The following is a 14,652-nucleotide window of genomic DNA, read 5'->3' as shown; positions in this document are numbered from 1 at the left end:
TAATTTTTCATACGCCTAAATCATCTCTGGTTAGCAAACAAACGTTATAAAACTATTTGATTTTGAATCCAACACGTCGGCCGACGGCTATTCCACATTTCTATTAAAATTTATTCAGACACAAAGTCGGTTTTCATACATCAAAAGAACACCAAACAACTTCTACGCCAAATACTGCTTATATTCAAACTCCGTCTCGTTTATTTTTGCTTAATTAATTTTTTTACGATCTCAATCGCGACGTCACGAACAACTCTTTTTCCCATTGCACTACTTCTTCCTTAATCTAAATATAAAAGTAGGAACGAGTTTACGGCGACAAATTAATTGAAAACAAAGTGGAGAAAAAGTTTTCATATTGCCCGCTTAGTTTTATCGTCGACATGTATTGTAATTTTGTAATCAACCTTTTAAAATTTTGACAATTCGTTTGAGTTAAAAAGGTAGTTGTTGCGTGAATAATTATGTAGCAGCTGAAAGCGACCGATTTGTAAATCTGAAGTTATCCGTCGAAACTGGAAGGAAAATAATGGGTCATAATAACGAATCGTTTCTCCAACAATTTAGTCACTCTAAAAAGCAATCATCTATATTTATTTCGTTATTTCCTATGATTTCCGGACGAAGTTTCTCAACTCGTGTAAAGTTGAGATATGTTAAAAATGAGTTTGAAGTTAAGCTAAATAGATGAGGAGTTTTCAATAAAAATAGTTGGGAAATTTGTGGTTGTTTAAAATTTTATCGAGAGTTGTTAAGTCTGGACCTGAGTAAGTAAGGTATGCAAGGTCGGAACTTGATACGTGAAACGGAAGGAGGCCGCAAGGGATCTTGATAGACGCCTCGGCAACTCGTTCAAAAGAGATTACAAATAGAAATATCGAGGGTTTGATCTGAAACTGTGATCTTTCAGAAAATGCCGATGCAGATTGTGATTTCTTTTGGTTTCGAGTGCGGTTTTGATAAGATACGCGAAAACGGCACACTTCCAGTTAGATTTATCGCCGACTCCTAGTTACAATTAAGTTAACAACTTATTCCGGCTGTATTGTTTTTGATTAATGACGTTCATTTATTCTTAAGCACGAAATTCCACGTGCATTTAAATAAGTCCAATTGATAAAGTCACGACTGCGACTACACGCGAAATTTGCTGCTTTGTTTAAACTCGCATTGACACTAAACACTCATTTGTAATTCCTTAAACATAATGTCATCCTCCAACAAACCGAAATTCATTTAGAAAAAAGCAAGTTAATTTATAAGAATGATAAAACCGTATTGCTATGTACTGAAATATGAAAATCGTGAGCGTACATTTTCGTGTCGTTGGGATACTCTGCATAAATAATTTGTAGCAGGGTGAGATTCAAAATGAATGCAATTAAAATCTGCGTTGACAGATCTCAAATCTCACTCTATACAAAAGGGAAAGTGTCAGCCCCTCTTAATGCACATTTACTTCTATATTTTGTTGTGATTTATTTCCAGATGTTGCAAAAAATCCACCCTGTAGTACTTTGAATTTTCTCAAATCCAAGTAATTAATTTTCTCTGAACATTTAATTAGCAGTTTAGTGATTGTTTTTTATCGGGGAGCCAACCTTACGTCAAAACCGTCGTTCCATCATCATGAAAAATCGACACTTTTAATTTTATCAACGAAAAAACTTTCACGAAACATTCGTTAACCAACTCCCAACTCTTTTATACCGTCGTGTGAGAATCCAACAAAAGTTACAAATAAAAACACGTCCGACGGCTTGGATAAGACCAGATGTTATAACGAAGACAATTTTTGACGGCTCATATATCCGTTTTTCACTCGTCACGTCCATCACTCTGTCACTTCGTTCACTATTTACAACGAATTGTCTTCAATCTGTCGCCAAAAACGGTACTAAGAACTTTGCGACATTCGACACGGCAAATGTAATACTCTCGCCTACTCTAACGTTTTATTAACCAAAATTACACAAATTTAAACTCTACTAATACAAAATGTATGGATTTACATTTTGACTAATGCGAGTTCAAATAGTGTCAAAATGGAATGTTTTCTCGTTGTGAGACTCGTATTATCTCTTATCCAAATGTAGTTTACAAACATTTTTCTACAATCGACATATAAAGTTAATATTTAGATTGTTGTTATGGTTTTGAAGTGAACATACTTTTAGACTCTAGTGCCTAAAAGAAATGTCATGTAACGTCATTTTTTATTTGAAAAGAAACTCAGCAAATGCCAAGAAAACACAAAATAAACGGCTTATTATTTATAATATGTATATTAGAAAATTAAACATTCGATGAGACTGTATCCGAGATATTTTGACAATTTTTATTCTCTGTGATAATTTCAACACGTGAAGACGTAGAAGAAATTGGCAAACACAAGACTGTGTCTTCCAAAATTATCTTTTCCGTGATGGTAACCTTTTTTTTTCTCCTTGCACCAAATTTCAAATTTGAAGTTGCTTGATACATAGATTTTGATCTCTCTAGGTATAAGGGTATTCATAGAGGCTTCTGCTGCTAGAAATTATCGGAATCATTTTTCCGATTTTTTTTATGTGGACAAACTTTCCGATATTTTTTCGCAAATTATTGTTTGTAAACAACAACTCGGCAACAAGATCGATTTTGTTATACTTGTCAACCTTGCAATTCTGTCAATTTGACAACGTCAAAAACTTTTTGTCAATGTCACATTTTCCATTTATTATAAAAAATTTTGGTGATTGTAGAAAAAACCATGTATGAAACACGTTGCGAAAGAAGTGTTTAGGCACTTGACGTGTGGTCAATTTCACATCGCGTGCTTAAAAGACTTCCATTTTGCAACTTATTTCATAAATAGCTATTAACTAACAGAAACAATAAACTAGTAATTGAGTATTTAGTTCAGTTCTTAAAAATAAATTTTATGAGTGAAGCTTTTAGTGTCTTTGAAGGTAAATAATAATATTTTTTTTCGCTACTAGTTGTAAAACGTACTATTATTTAGCTTGTCGAGGGGTTGTGAAGTTGTTTTTTGCTCCTAGTATTCAATAATAAGACTTAAACTTTCTTATTAAAAAACATCAGATTAACCCCACTTCTAATTCTTCTGTATTTGTCAAAACTGGCTTATTTCATGTTATTAAAATAGGTAGGTAGATTTGTAGTTAAAATATTGCCTTTAATAAATACAGTTTTTTGTATTATTTATCGTTGTATTTCTGGGTGAAATGTGGTAGTAGTGAAGAAAATATTATATAAAACACGGTAGAGAAGATGCTAGGCATCTCGGGTAATAAACAGGAAATAGTTTGACAATAAAAAATCTGTTTTCTACCTTGTGGTACAATATAATAATTTTAGCCAAAATTTCTATAATTAAAATGAGTAAAAATGTAAAAATTTGTTTGCGATACTTTGACACACTCTTTCGTACAAAAGTTTATACACAAAGAAAAAGTTATCTCTTGGATTATTTCCATTCTACTTCTCACCTTATTTCTAATGTGCGTATAAAAATACGTACTTAAGTTTGTAAAAAATTGAAAATATCGGAGAGTGAAAAATATTCGATGTGTGATAGAAGAGAGATGATTTTTTTTATTGTGGTAGCAAAATTAGGAATTCCTGGTGGATACATAGTTCTAAGTCAATGCATCCCCGAGGGATGATCTGACCGGTGTACCGCAGCAGGAGCTTGAATTGTGTATAACCGATTGTTTGAAATTAGGCTATATCCCATGATTAGTTGGGGAGGCGTTTAAACGCGAAGTCCAGGTATTTAGCGGATACGGTTGTCGTCCTCATCCTGATATTAATATAGGGGTGTGCGACTAATTGATGTTCAAAGTTGCGTGATCTGTATTCGAAGCGAGCAAAGGGTCAGTGGAGACGGTGAGCGATGCGCCACTAGGGAAACGACAGACTGATCCTGACTAATACAATTATGAGGAATGAGACAAAGACCGTCACCGATCACCGCCGGAATTGCTGGAATGGTGTAATTGAGGTTTGCCGGTTGCACGAGTCGCTTCTTCCCGGTATATAATTAATGAGTAAAACGGTGCGTGAGAATTCGCACCCTAGCTGTCTTCGATATAAATCGAACCAATCAACAACGAAAAAAATCGAGTAACGAGTCATTCGCGCAAGATAGACTAACTTTGCTGCCATTATTGTGGTTTCCTTTGTCTACACATAAAACCTAAGTAAACACCCTATAAATTTACAACTGTTGTCTTAGCAAAACCACATTCTCTGCCTAGCAGCGGACCAAAAACTAACTACATGCGTAAGACCCTCGCAACCATTAAACGATACTATGGATCATCATTATGGCACACTGACGAAACTAAACAAACTCATATCTCATTCTGATACACACACAACAAACGAAATCAATTTTCTTATGCAAAGCATGGGCACCGACTTTCATATTTTCAGTGGGTGCATAAACAAAAAACTTGCAGGACTTGAGAACAATTACGCGGAAAAACTATTTCTTTTTCTCTATTTTTGTATTTAATGTATTCAATATTCAGAACATTTAATAAATAATATAATTTTTTGTATAGAACAAAAGAAAAAATCAATAAACAACAGTAAAAAATACAAATGTGGTTTATGTATGTATATGCAATAAAAAGTGTAAAGAAAATAGTACGTGTTCAAAGTTGCAAAATGCTTCAAGTTGTTGAGTTTTCAAACATAATTAAGACTGTTAAGTTTCGGAAAAAAAATTGACTTTTTTGATTTGCATAAATGTTCGTAATCGAGTGCTGAATACAGCTTAGGGGTATCAACCTTTAATTAATGAAATTAATTTTAGATGAGAAAAATTGGGGCATGCAAAAGCTCTCTAAAATTAGTCAGTTTTGTATCGTGATTTTTTACAAATTTTTTAAAATAAAAAAATATTGAATTTTTTTTTCAAATTTGACATGCAAAATTGTAAAAGTAGTTGAAAGAAATTGTTTTTTTTATGAAGAGTACACAGTGTTCAAAAACATTTACTTTCTTTAATTCTTTGGTAAAACTTTGATCAATCGGTTCCAAAAAACAGTTTGACAATGGATCCATTTAAAAATTTACAAAGCTATTGAGACTCCATTAAGCTGTAAAAAATCTAGAGACATTAGTCTCTCCATCAATATTTATGAATACGAGGTAGATTTATTAAAACAATTAAAAAAGTTACTTTTTTCTCTTTTTTTAAATCAATGTTAAAAGTCAAAAAAAATTTTTTCAACAAATCATCTTTTAGAAAATTTATGCCAATTTTTAAAACTATTATGTAATATAACCGTATTTCAAGATTAGAAACTTGAAGCTTTAAAATGTTTTTTTTTCATTAAAGTAGAGTCAACAGTAATATCCCTAGTGCATAAAAGTAGCCGAAAAAGTTTTGACGTTTTCGTCAAAATGTTTTGCTTAGAAATATCTCGAGTCAATCAGCCGGGGGTGAAAAATTGACGAGAAATATTTCTTCTTAGTAAAACGTTTTGATAAAAAACGTCAAAATTTTATCAGGCCATTTTTAAGAACGCAAGATATTTGGCATGATTATTTCCAGAATAAATAATAAATTTTGGAACAAATTATTATCATTACACTTCTACCAACGGCAGATTCAATATTTTCGAAAGAATTTACTCCGAAACGGGATATTACAGAGGAGATAAATCATTTTCAAAAATTTCACAAATTATTTGTTTGTATTCACGATGTTTCGTATCTATGCATAGAAAATTTTTGCTCATCTAAGCATCTTTGATATTAGTAATATTAGTGGTATTTTGACATTTGCAAATAATCGCTGTAAAATGGGCAGAAACCATAGTAATTATAATTTTTTAATTATATGAAGGAAATAATTTTTCAAAAATCACCAAAAAATGTAAGAAATTTTTTGTGCCCTTATTTTTTTTGTAATAATAAATAAAAAGTTTATGTAGAATGTTTTGTCGTTTTGAAGTATTTAAAATAACAAATTTTTTGTCAATAAGTTTTTGACTAAAAAGCCTAATTTTGAATTACTTTGAAAGTGGAAAAATAAATTAGCATAAACGATGAATTTGATCCATTTTTTCGAAAGGGAAAATAGAGTAACAGAAAATTTAAGACATCTTTGACATTAAAAGCAATTTTGAAGAATGCAGTGTTACTAAAAAAAGATTAGAATAAACACAGAACTCCCAATATTGTTAAGAGTTATTATTATTATTTCTTTGCCTTAAGCATGTAGTTGGCAAACAAATTGAATTTGTGAAAAAAGAATCGAAATTTAAAAACTTTTATTTTTTTCCGTATCTTTCTGTGTTCTGCCGTCTAGTATTTTGTGCTTGTTTGTTTTTGGTGAAGTTTTATGTGGTCGAACGGTTGTCGTTTCTGGTGTGCGATTTCGTTTATCAAAGAGTTAGATGTTGGTGATTGGGTGTGATTTATGATAGGAATAGTGTCAGTCAGGGCAGTTGTAAGAAAGCGAAGATATCAGGGACGTTATCAGTGCAGCATAAAGTTAATAGAGAAGGAAGATTGATTGATTTGAGGAGTGTTTTAGTACCGGTTTTAAAGAGGATGGAAACGAGCTTTGAAATAGTAGAGTTGTGATTTAAGCGTTCTCTGTTTAATTCATAGCTTTTGATTTTACGAGCCGTATCCGTAGGGATTTCCGATTGACCGACCATATGATGCCATACCGTGGAAATCGCGCAGCGCGGATCCAAATCGAATATCATCATAATGGCGAATATCCCTACCGTCTGATCCTATTCGGCGATAAAAATCTAGTTGTTGGAGGAGAGGCACGCTTTTCCACTGTGTGTCCTCTCGAGCGGACCTCATCCGTAAAGGAAAACTGCCGGATCTCAGATCTCGGCCATGCATGTGAGTCGTGCCCGCTGACTTGTAAAATGCAATTTATAAAACGGCATTTATAATAGCCCATTTTGCATAGTTGCCCACCTAAGGCGCACCACCGCCGCCACCCTTCACAATACTTTGGGGAATTACATCATGTCGCCCTGAGACAACCAACCCCTCAGATTCAAGCATAATACACAATCGTAATGACACCGAGACTGCCGGTCTGCCTGTTGATGAATAACGAAATTACGCCCTCGCGGAATTTACTTACACTCGTACTTCTTTGTCTTACAACAACACTACAAACAAATCAACACACGCCCTACAATACACTACAAGCATTCTTCAAAATAATCACTACAACTGCAGCTCCAGCATCACTCCATTCATTATATACACAAATTTTATATCACAAAGTCAAAGAACACGCCCCAAGCGATATTTCACAAAAACATAGTGAGGATTATCAAAATGCGTTACGCCAAAACTGCTAGTACAAAGATTCTGGAAAAATACCACACGTTAAAATTCAATGGATCTACGAATTATTTGTTATAATATTTGCATTAATTATAATAAGCAATAAAAATATCTAATGTACAATTATTTCTATGTCATAGAATTAATTTGAATTACAATATTTTTTTATTATCTTGGGTGAACAAGTGCTTTCCATCAAAAATTTAAAATTTCCCGAGTCGATGTAATGCGAAAAAAGCCGATACATCCACAATCCACCACTATTCAATTAAACATTCTACAAAAGCTGGAAAAAATACTCAGCAAAGGCTTCGATCCAGTATATAATGGCATTTCAGTGTAAATAAATATTACCATACAAAAGTCTTTAAATAAAATAGAAGCGGCAGTTGTCGGGACTACAATAGCAGTCATGAATTAGACAAAAATCTATTAACGCTCTATGTAAGCTATTATCTCACAATGAAACAATGAATCTCTTCAAATTGAACGGAAAAGTTCTTGCAAAAAAATATCGGTTGTAAGGTGAAAACAGGTGTCACACTTTAAATATCCGAGACGCTATTTATCATATAAATATGAGAAGGAAAGTCGGAGCAAACTGTGACGAAACGACAAATTTCATAAAATCATAACATGAAGGTATAGAGTTGATAATATTGGGTTTGGGAACAAACGCTGCACTTGTTATTGACATAAAAACTTAAAAGACAAATAAATGTAAAATATTCATTAATTAAGGCTCGTCTCTCAAGTCGAATATCAAAACATTTTGCAGAAAATTAATATAATAAGTCGTCGGAAGAGAAATGAGGGAATTTGGGTCAACATTTTATTTTCAATGGAATCTATTCTATTAGAATCTCATTAGTGTCACAGTCAGGTCTTTCAAACAATACATAAGTAAATTTTAGGTTTTCAAGTCGTGTTCCAAGCACTGATCAAAGTTTGATTAAAATTTTTTAATCACAAATAATGAGAAGGACGGCCCTAAATACCACAAACAGGCCATTAGGCAGGGACAATGCAAATTTCTTTTATTTCGGGACAATCATTTAATTATCTATGCTGTGTTTAAGGGTCTTAGACACGCTGATAAATCAAGTCAATGTTTGGATTAATCATAAAAAATTCAGCGCGTTACACAGCATATTGAAAAGTGTTTTAGTCGATGGCTTGTTTGATGATTAATAGATGTGTTGAAAGTTTACAGCATACATTCGAACATCATTAATTTTGTTGAATGAAAGTCATTCCAAAAAATGAATGCATTTATTACAAATGAAACGTCTTATTCCTTTGACTCAGCTCCTGTTTTTAATATAATCAGAATAGTTTGAAATGTATTATGTTAATGCATGTCAGTGTTTCGTTCGCTTTAAATATCATTCCTAGTCGGAGCTCGTATATGTTCCCTTTTTGTTTCCATTTGCAGCGATGCATCAATCGAAATGGAAATATTTCCCCAAAAAAATATTACATTCCTCTGAGCTTCAAACCATCAAGAAAGTTTACAACATGTTTACGAAATTTTGGCATCGGTAGTCACTACGCATTTAATCTTGACTAAATTGTCCAATAAAATGTGTCTTGTTTCTGGATAATAAATAGACAAGATATTTTTAGGAACGTATGTTGGAAGTAACATTTGACATAATGGATTAGTCTATTTAAAAAATACCTGTTTTTTAACAATAGTGGATATTTTTTCAACTAAATCATTACAAATTCAGCGTTGGCAGTATTGGAACTAATCATTTTTGAGGGAGAATGTAAAAATATCCGAATAAACGTTTAGAGGCTACAATAAAATCTGGATCCATACGCATGAAAAAACTTTTGGGAGAAAAGTAGTCGTAAAAATCTCTTCAAAGTTATTTAAATTCTTGTTTTTTTCCAACTGGGGTTTTCAGTTTCGGTTGTAAAATTTTGAGGTTTAATCAATTTTGGTGCATTTGTGGTTGGGATCGGATCATTAATAAAATGTCGATTGTTGTAAGTAATATTTAGAGCAAAATACATAAACAGTAAATTTCGACGTAATTTGTCAACGTCAACGGCTTGTTGTACGAACTCCAACATGATTTAAAATTAAAAGAAAAAAACCGAGCTTTGACGTTACATTAATCTGCAAATTTATGAAAGAATCGTAATTGTTCGAATCGGTAGAAAAGTTTTAAAAACTTATTTTTACAAACTCGAAACAATTTTGAATTTTTTAATACAAATTAGCGCTTGTGGAAAATCTTGCTATCGATTGGTGGCCGGGACATAAAATAATAAATTTCGCCATGTAATAGTTTTATAAATTGAAAGATAACACGAGTGCCCATAAAATAAAAATGCTTGTGAAAATTTCAGATTTAAACTTCACGTCCGCATTGATTTTTGGTCGTATAAAACGTCACGAGTTAAAATATGGAGATGAAATGTCCGTTTTATCGCCACGTTTGAGAACCTTTGCTTACAAATATGTAATATTCTGACTCACACTAGACCCTTGATGCACTAATCTCCCCATCCAGGAAAATATTAAATTGTATTGTGATATTACGGAATTTCCGCTAATGGAATTACTGAACTGAAAGTCTTTTATACTTTTTTCTAAATTAGAAGATTAAGCTCGAAAATTTGTTTTTGTTGATAAAGCATTTTCATTATTTTATGAAAATAAGCCCTCAGGTGGATGTGGAATCTGTGAGTTCTTGCATCGGGAAAAAAGTCATCCAATTAATTTAAGTATTCAGAGCAGCTATTTTATTGAACTGTACGAGTATACTCTATATACAGAAACAGCTCTTTATCAAAAATTATTTTTGTTTTTCTGACGGATTTTCGTTGAAAATTTTATTAGCTTACTAAATCCCCTTGTTTGAAAGAACACTAAAAGCTCTAGTTTTGAATTACCAGGATAATATTGCGCTGATCTGATCCTTTGTGGTTTAGGGACGCGTTTTCTAATATCACTCGCACGACTGGAAATGCGCTTTTTGTAATAATTTGAATAAACCGAACCGATATAAATATGCACGGCTTTAAAAGCTCACTAAAGACGAGGATTCGGTCATGAGTTATAAAAATTGCCCTAACACAATCAATAACTCTTTGAATCTTTTAATCTCTATTTATGGCTGCTCTTTATTACACTTCTTTATAACTACTATAAATTGTTTCTATGTACTTCACTATTTAAGGATATTTTAACAAGTTTTTTAACGCTCTAGGGAGTCCTGTGTTTTGCTAAATGTCGTTTTGTGGAAAATATTCTAGGGTTATTAACATGTCGGGCGATCGGTTCGGGTGCGTAATTTGAAACTCGAAATGATTAGGGAAAGTGCCGGGAAGGGTGAAGTTTGGAAATAAGAAATGGGGGAAGACGTTCCAGATTGTCGTCGGGATGAAGGATGTCGTTAGCCAGGACTGGTTCGAGCGACTGTGAATGCGAGGACCCTCCGCTAGATTTTCGATAGAGATGGAGATGATTAATTGTGGAAATGAAAACATCGCCTCGTGGTAGGGAGCCGGCTTGAAAGCGCTTCATTATGCCAACGCAGTCATTTAGATTTTATAAGTCTATTCTCCGGATCGCAATTTTCACAGTTAGTGTTGTTGACGCTTCGGCGCGGACTTCGCGACACGATTCCTGCTATCTACTGCTGTGATACGGATGAAGTGTACCAGAGGATTACTCCACTCGCGCTCCATCTATCATCTTGTCTCGAGACATCGGCGTCACAATGCACCTCAAGCTGCGTTAATACTAAAAAAAAACAACGAGCTTTTTTTTCACTCAACTCCGACATTTATTTCAAGAGGCTGTTGTATTTATAAAATCCACATTCAACCAAAAGGATACTAACGACGACAGCTGACTTCACAAAATGACTCCAAATCCCATAAACATGCAACACTAAATCACCGACTAATTTAAATAACTTTACACAACTGCTATGTGTGGACAATAGACTTTTTTATAATAATAACAAAACAGTTCTGGAACAAATATTGACATAATATTGAATTTCCCAACCCAAATATGAAAGCTTTTAAACTTTCCCCAAATCAAGAAAATGAGGGTGAATCAAAGCCGAAAATCACAAACTATATATGGTTTTTCCGGAAAATTTGTTACATAAAAACGAAAAATGCAAACTATTTTTCTGACTATAACTAATTAACTCTTTTACGTTCTCATTCCACTCTGGATAAAAACAACGTAAAAAATTCTATATGACTTTTAATAAAATTGCACACATGAAAAATAAGTGAATTATAATGGGTCTGGTTTTTGTTTTTAAAATTAGATTTTTATATACCACATACATAAACATGAGCTTTTCTACTGCATTTTGCTTATACGTCAAGTTTTAGCTCACTTTATAAAAAAAATTTAAATTTAATTTTCGAATGTGTTGTTTTCTGAGATTTGGCCACTTTTTATAGAAACAGCTCAGAGAATTAGCTGTATAATAAACTGTGTGTTTCTCATGATGTATAGCGGGTGTGAACTGCAAACAAAATACATAACGTGATGGATTTTATTTATTGCTTGTAATTAAGTTGCTCTTGAAATAAATAAAAAGTTTATTGGAAATATAAGTGCAGACAATAGTTTTCTCTGTATGTGGTCTACAAAAGTTAAACTTTATGGTTGTGGCAATAAAAAAAATTCCGCACACGTATTTCTATTTAAATATAATATTTTGTCCCAACGCAACGTCGAGAAAGCGTTTTATTTGGTAAATTCAGAACGTAAAGGTTGAAATCTCGTCGAAAACATTATCAGAAAAAGTCTCATCTCCTGCTCTAAAGATAAAGCAGAGCGAAATGTATAAATATGATACGATCTAAATCTGCTTTGGTAGATATCTGTCATTCCATTTCCTCCCTCTGAAAATCTAGCTAAAAATATCATAAACGTGTCAAAAAGTTAATCATTGTTTTTAATTGTCTGGAACATCGTAACATCGCAAAGGTCCAACTTTTAAAATTTGTAGCCTTTGATAAGCGGTGATAAATTTTTATTATAAACATAAAGTTGGTAATTCTCGTAAAGAAGGAGCAAAAATCAATTTATCCCAAGTGCTATATATCTCCGTCGTTACAATAGATAGATCGGATATTTGAAATGTGAAGGTCGTCAGGGTTATCTCCGAATTGCTGAAAAAGCGCCTTTTCGACTCTATGCCCAAAATAGCGTCGAAACAAAGCCCCTCACGTGACCTGGATGACTACATATTTTTATTTCGTGAAAATGGCGCTTTACCCGGCTTGTCCAGCCACCACTGATTGACTCAGGGATAAAAGGAGTCACGGCTCGCGCGGGGCCGAAGAACTTGATATGTCCGTAATTGAGAGTAAGCCGCAGGGGTTACCACCGTTACAGAGGGAACGTGACCCGCAAACTCACTGCAACCGACATTACTGTTTGTTGGTGCCGACTTGCGAGTTCGAGTGTCACATGCATTGCGACGCCTCCAAAGGAACCATTTCAATTAGTTTCACAAGCAGGATGTCACCCCACCCAACACAAATTTGCTCCACCGACCCATTTACACAATAAATAACAATGCTGACGCCAAGAAGACAACTAACTCAAACAACGATATTTTTCTTACCAATTACTCCAACAAAAATTAACAGTATCAACACGAAAAACTTCAGTTTCTATCTATTAATACTCTACATACTTTTTGTTATCTCTTGGAGATATTTTATTTTAGCTTTTACAAACGAGGTTAAAACTAGTCGTCTTCTTTTGCACTAGGAATGTTTCAATTAGAGCCATTGTTTTCCTGTTTAATGTTAAATATGTACGTAGGTACGAGACTCCTATAGCAGACGTCATCTAATAATGTAATTCTCCAACAATGTATTTCTGGAATAATGCCGTCTAAAGCAACAAAATACAAGCAATTTGGTTTTTACCGTGGTGCTTACTTCAAACCGTCTGAATATTTTATTAATTAAACAAATTCCAGACTTGAAACTTTTTATCATAGTGGGGAGCTGAACTTAGATTGACGACATCAAATGAGATTTTCGTAAAATAGATGTTCCAAACGTTTGACAGTTACTGTCAAAATGTGTATTAATTAAAGTCAAATTAATTGACGCTAACTAGATAGTTCACAAAGTGTCCGAACGTGATTTATTGACGGAGATATATACAAGGTGTGTTAGAACTCGCGCCCTGGAGGAAAATTTCACGTAAGATACCAGGAACATGGAAAAAATTTGGCATTTGACATATTTTATGATACTTGTGTATGTTTTTTTTTTTTTATAGCTATTTAGTAAAGATACAAAAATTTTGCCAATAAAAGCCATAAATAACATTAAATAGAGTTACAATTTAGGATAGAGCTTCCTAACAGCCTCTAGCAAAAAAACTTGGAAAATTATTTTTCCAACAGAAATAAATAGAGCCAAAGTGCAAAATTTAAACTCTCATAACTTTGAAATTTTTACTCACTATTCCAAAAAATTAAAGGAGTCTAATTTTTTTAGTGATTCTTGAAAGGCTGTATCTCATCGAAAAATGGTCGTATCTAGATTAAAAAAAGACATTTTGAAGCTTTAAGTTTTTAGTTTTGAAATCTTCTGGCAATTTTTTTGTGTGTTACGGCTAGCACGCAATCCTAAGTAATAACACAAGAAAAAAAAATTGTAAACTTTTTTATTTTTGTTTTTAGTCCACGGACGTGGGAATTTTTTTTTAGTTAAGTCAATACATAGGCTGGATAGCATGTTTATTCACCTTTAATATGCTTTTTTCATATTCTTTTTACGTCAATTTGTTGCTGAGATATCTGACTTTAAATGAAAAAGAATCCACTTGTCTTTGATCATCGATATCTCAGCAACCAATGAACACACAGCTAAGGGTAGTGTTAAAAACTGGAATAAATGTCTTATAAGATCCTTTTATGATTTTCTGAATTTTTTTTCACTCTCAACATTGATTTAAAGAAAAGAGAAAAAAGTTGTTTTTTGCGTTGTTTTAGTAAATTAACCGCGTATTCACTAATATTGATGGGGAAACTAATATTTTTAGGTATTTTTACAGCTTAATGTATTCACTATAGTCGTGTTAATTTTTAAATCGATCCATCGAACCGTTTTCTTGGACCGATTGATCAAAGTTTTGCAAGGAACAATTGTACATATTGTTTCTGAACATTGTCTAATCTTCGTCAAAATGACAAAAACATTTTTTTAGCTTTCTTTACAATTTTGCATGAGTTGATAGCTAATTAAAAAAAAAATTGAAAACAATTTTAAAAAATATTTTTGATTTTTTTTCAAAAA

At 33.0% G+C, this 14,652-nt stretch overlaps 1 protein-coding gene across 1 annotated transcript in view; it reads left to right on the top strand.

Annotated features, from left to right (window-relative positions):
* LOC123006694 (slit homolog 1 protein-like) overlaps window positions 1-14,652 on the top strand; it is a 70,172-nt gene that overhangs the window by 39,238 nt on the left and 16,282 nt on the right. The window lies entirely within an intron of this gene.

This window comes from Tribolium madens, unplaced genomic scaffold (assembly GCF_015345945.1).
Source record: "Tribolium madens isolate multiple individuals breed KSU strain unplaced genomic scaffold, Tmad_KSU_1.1 Scaffold_2;HRSCAF=44;Tcas5.2_LGX, whole genome shotgun sequence".
Classification (NCBI taxonomy): Eukaryota; Metazoa; Arthropoda; class Insecta; order Coleoptera; family Tenebrionidae; genus Tribolium; species Tribolium madens.
The sequence above is the reverse complement of the archived record's forward strand: the minus strand, read 5'-3'. Positions and strand labels throughout refer to the sequence as shown.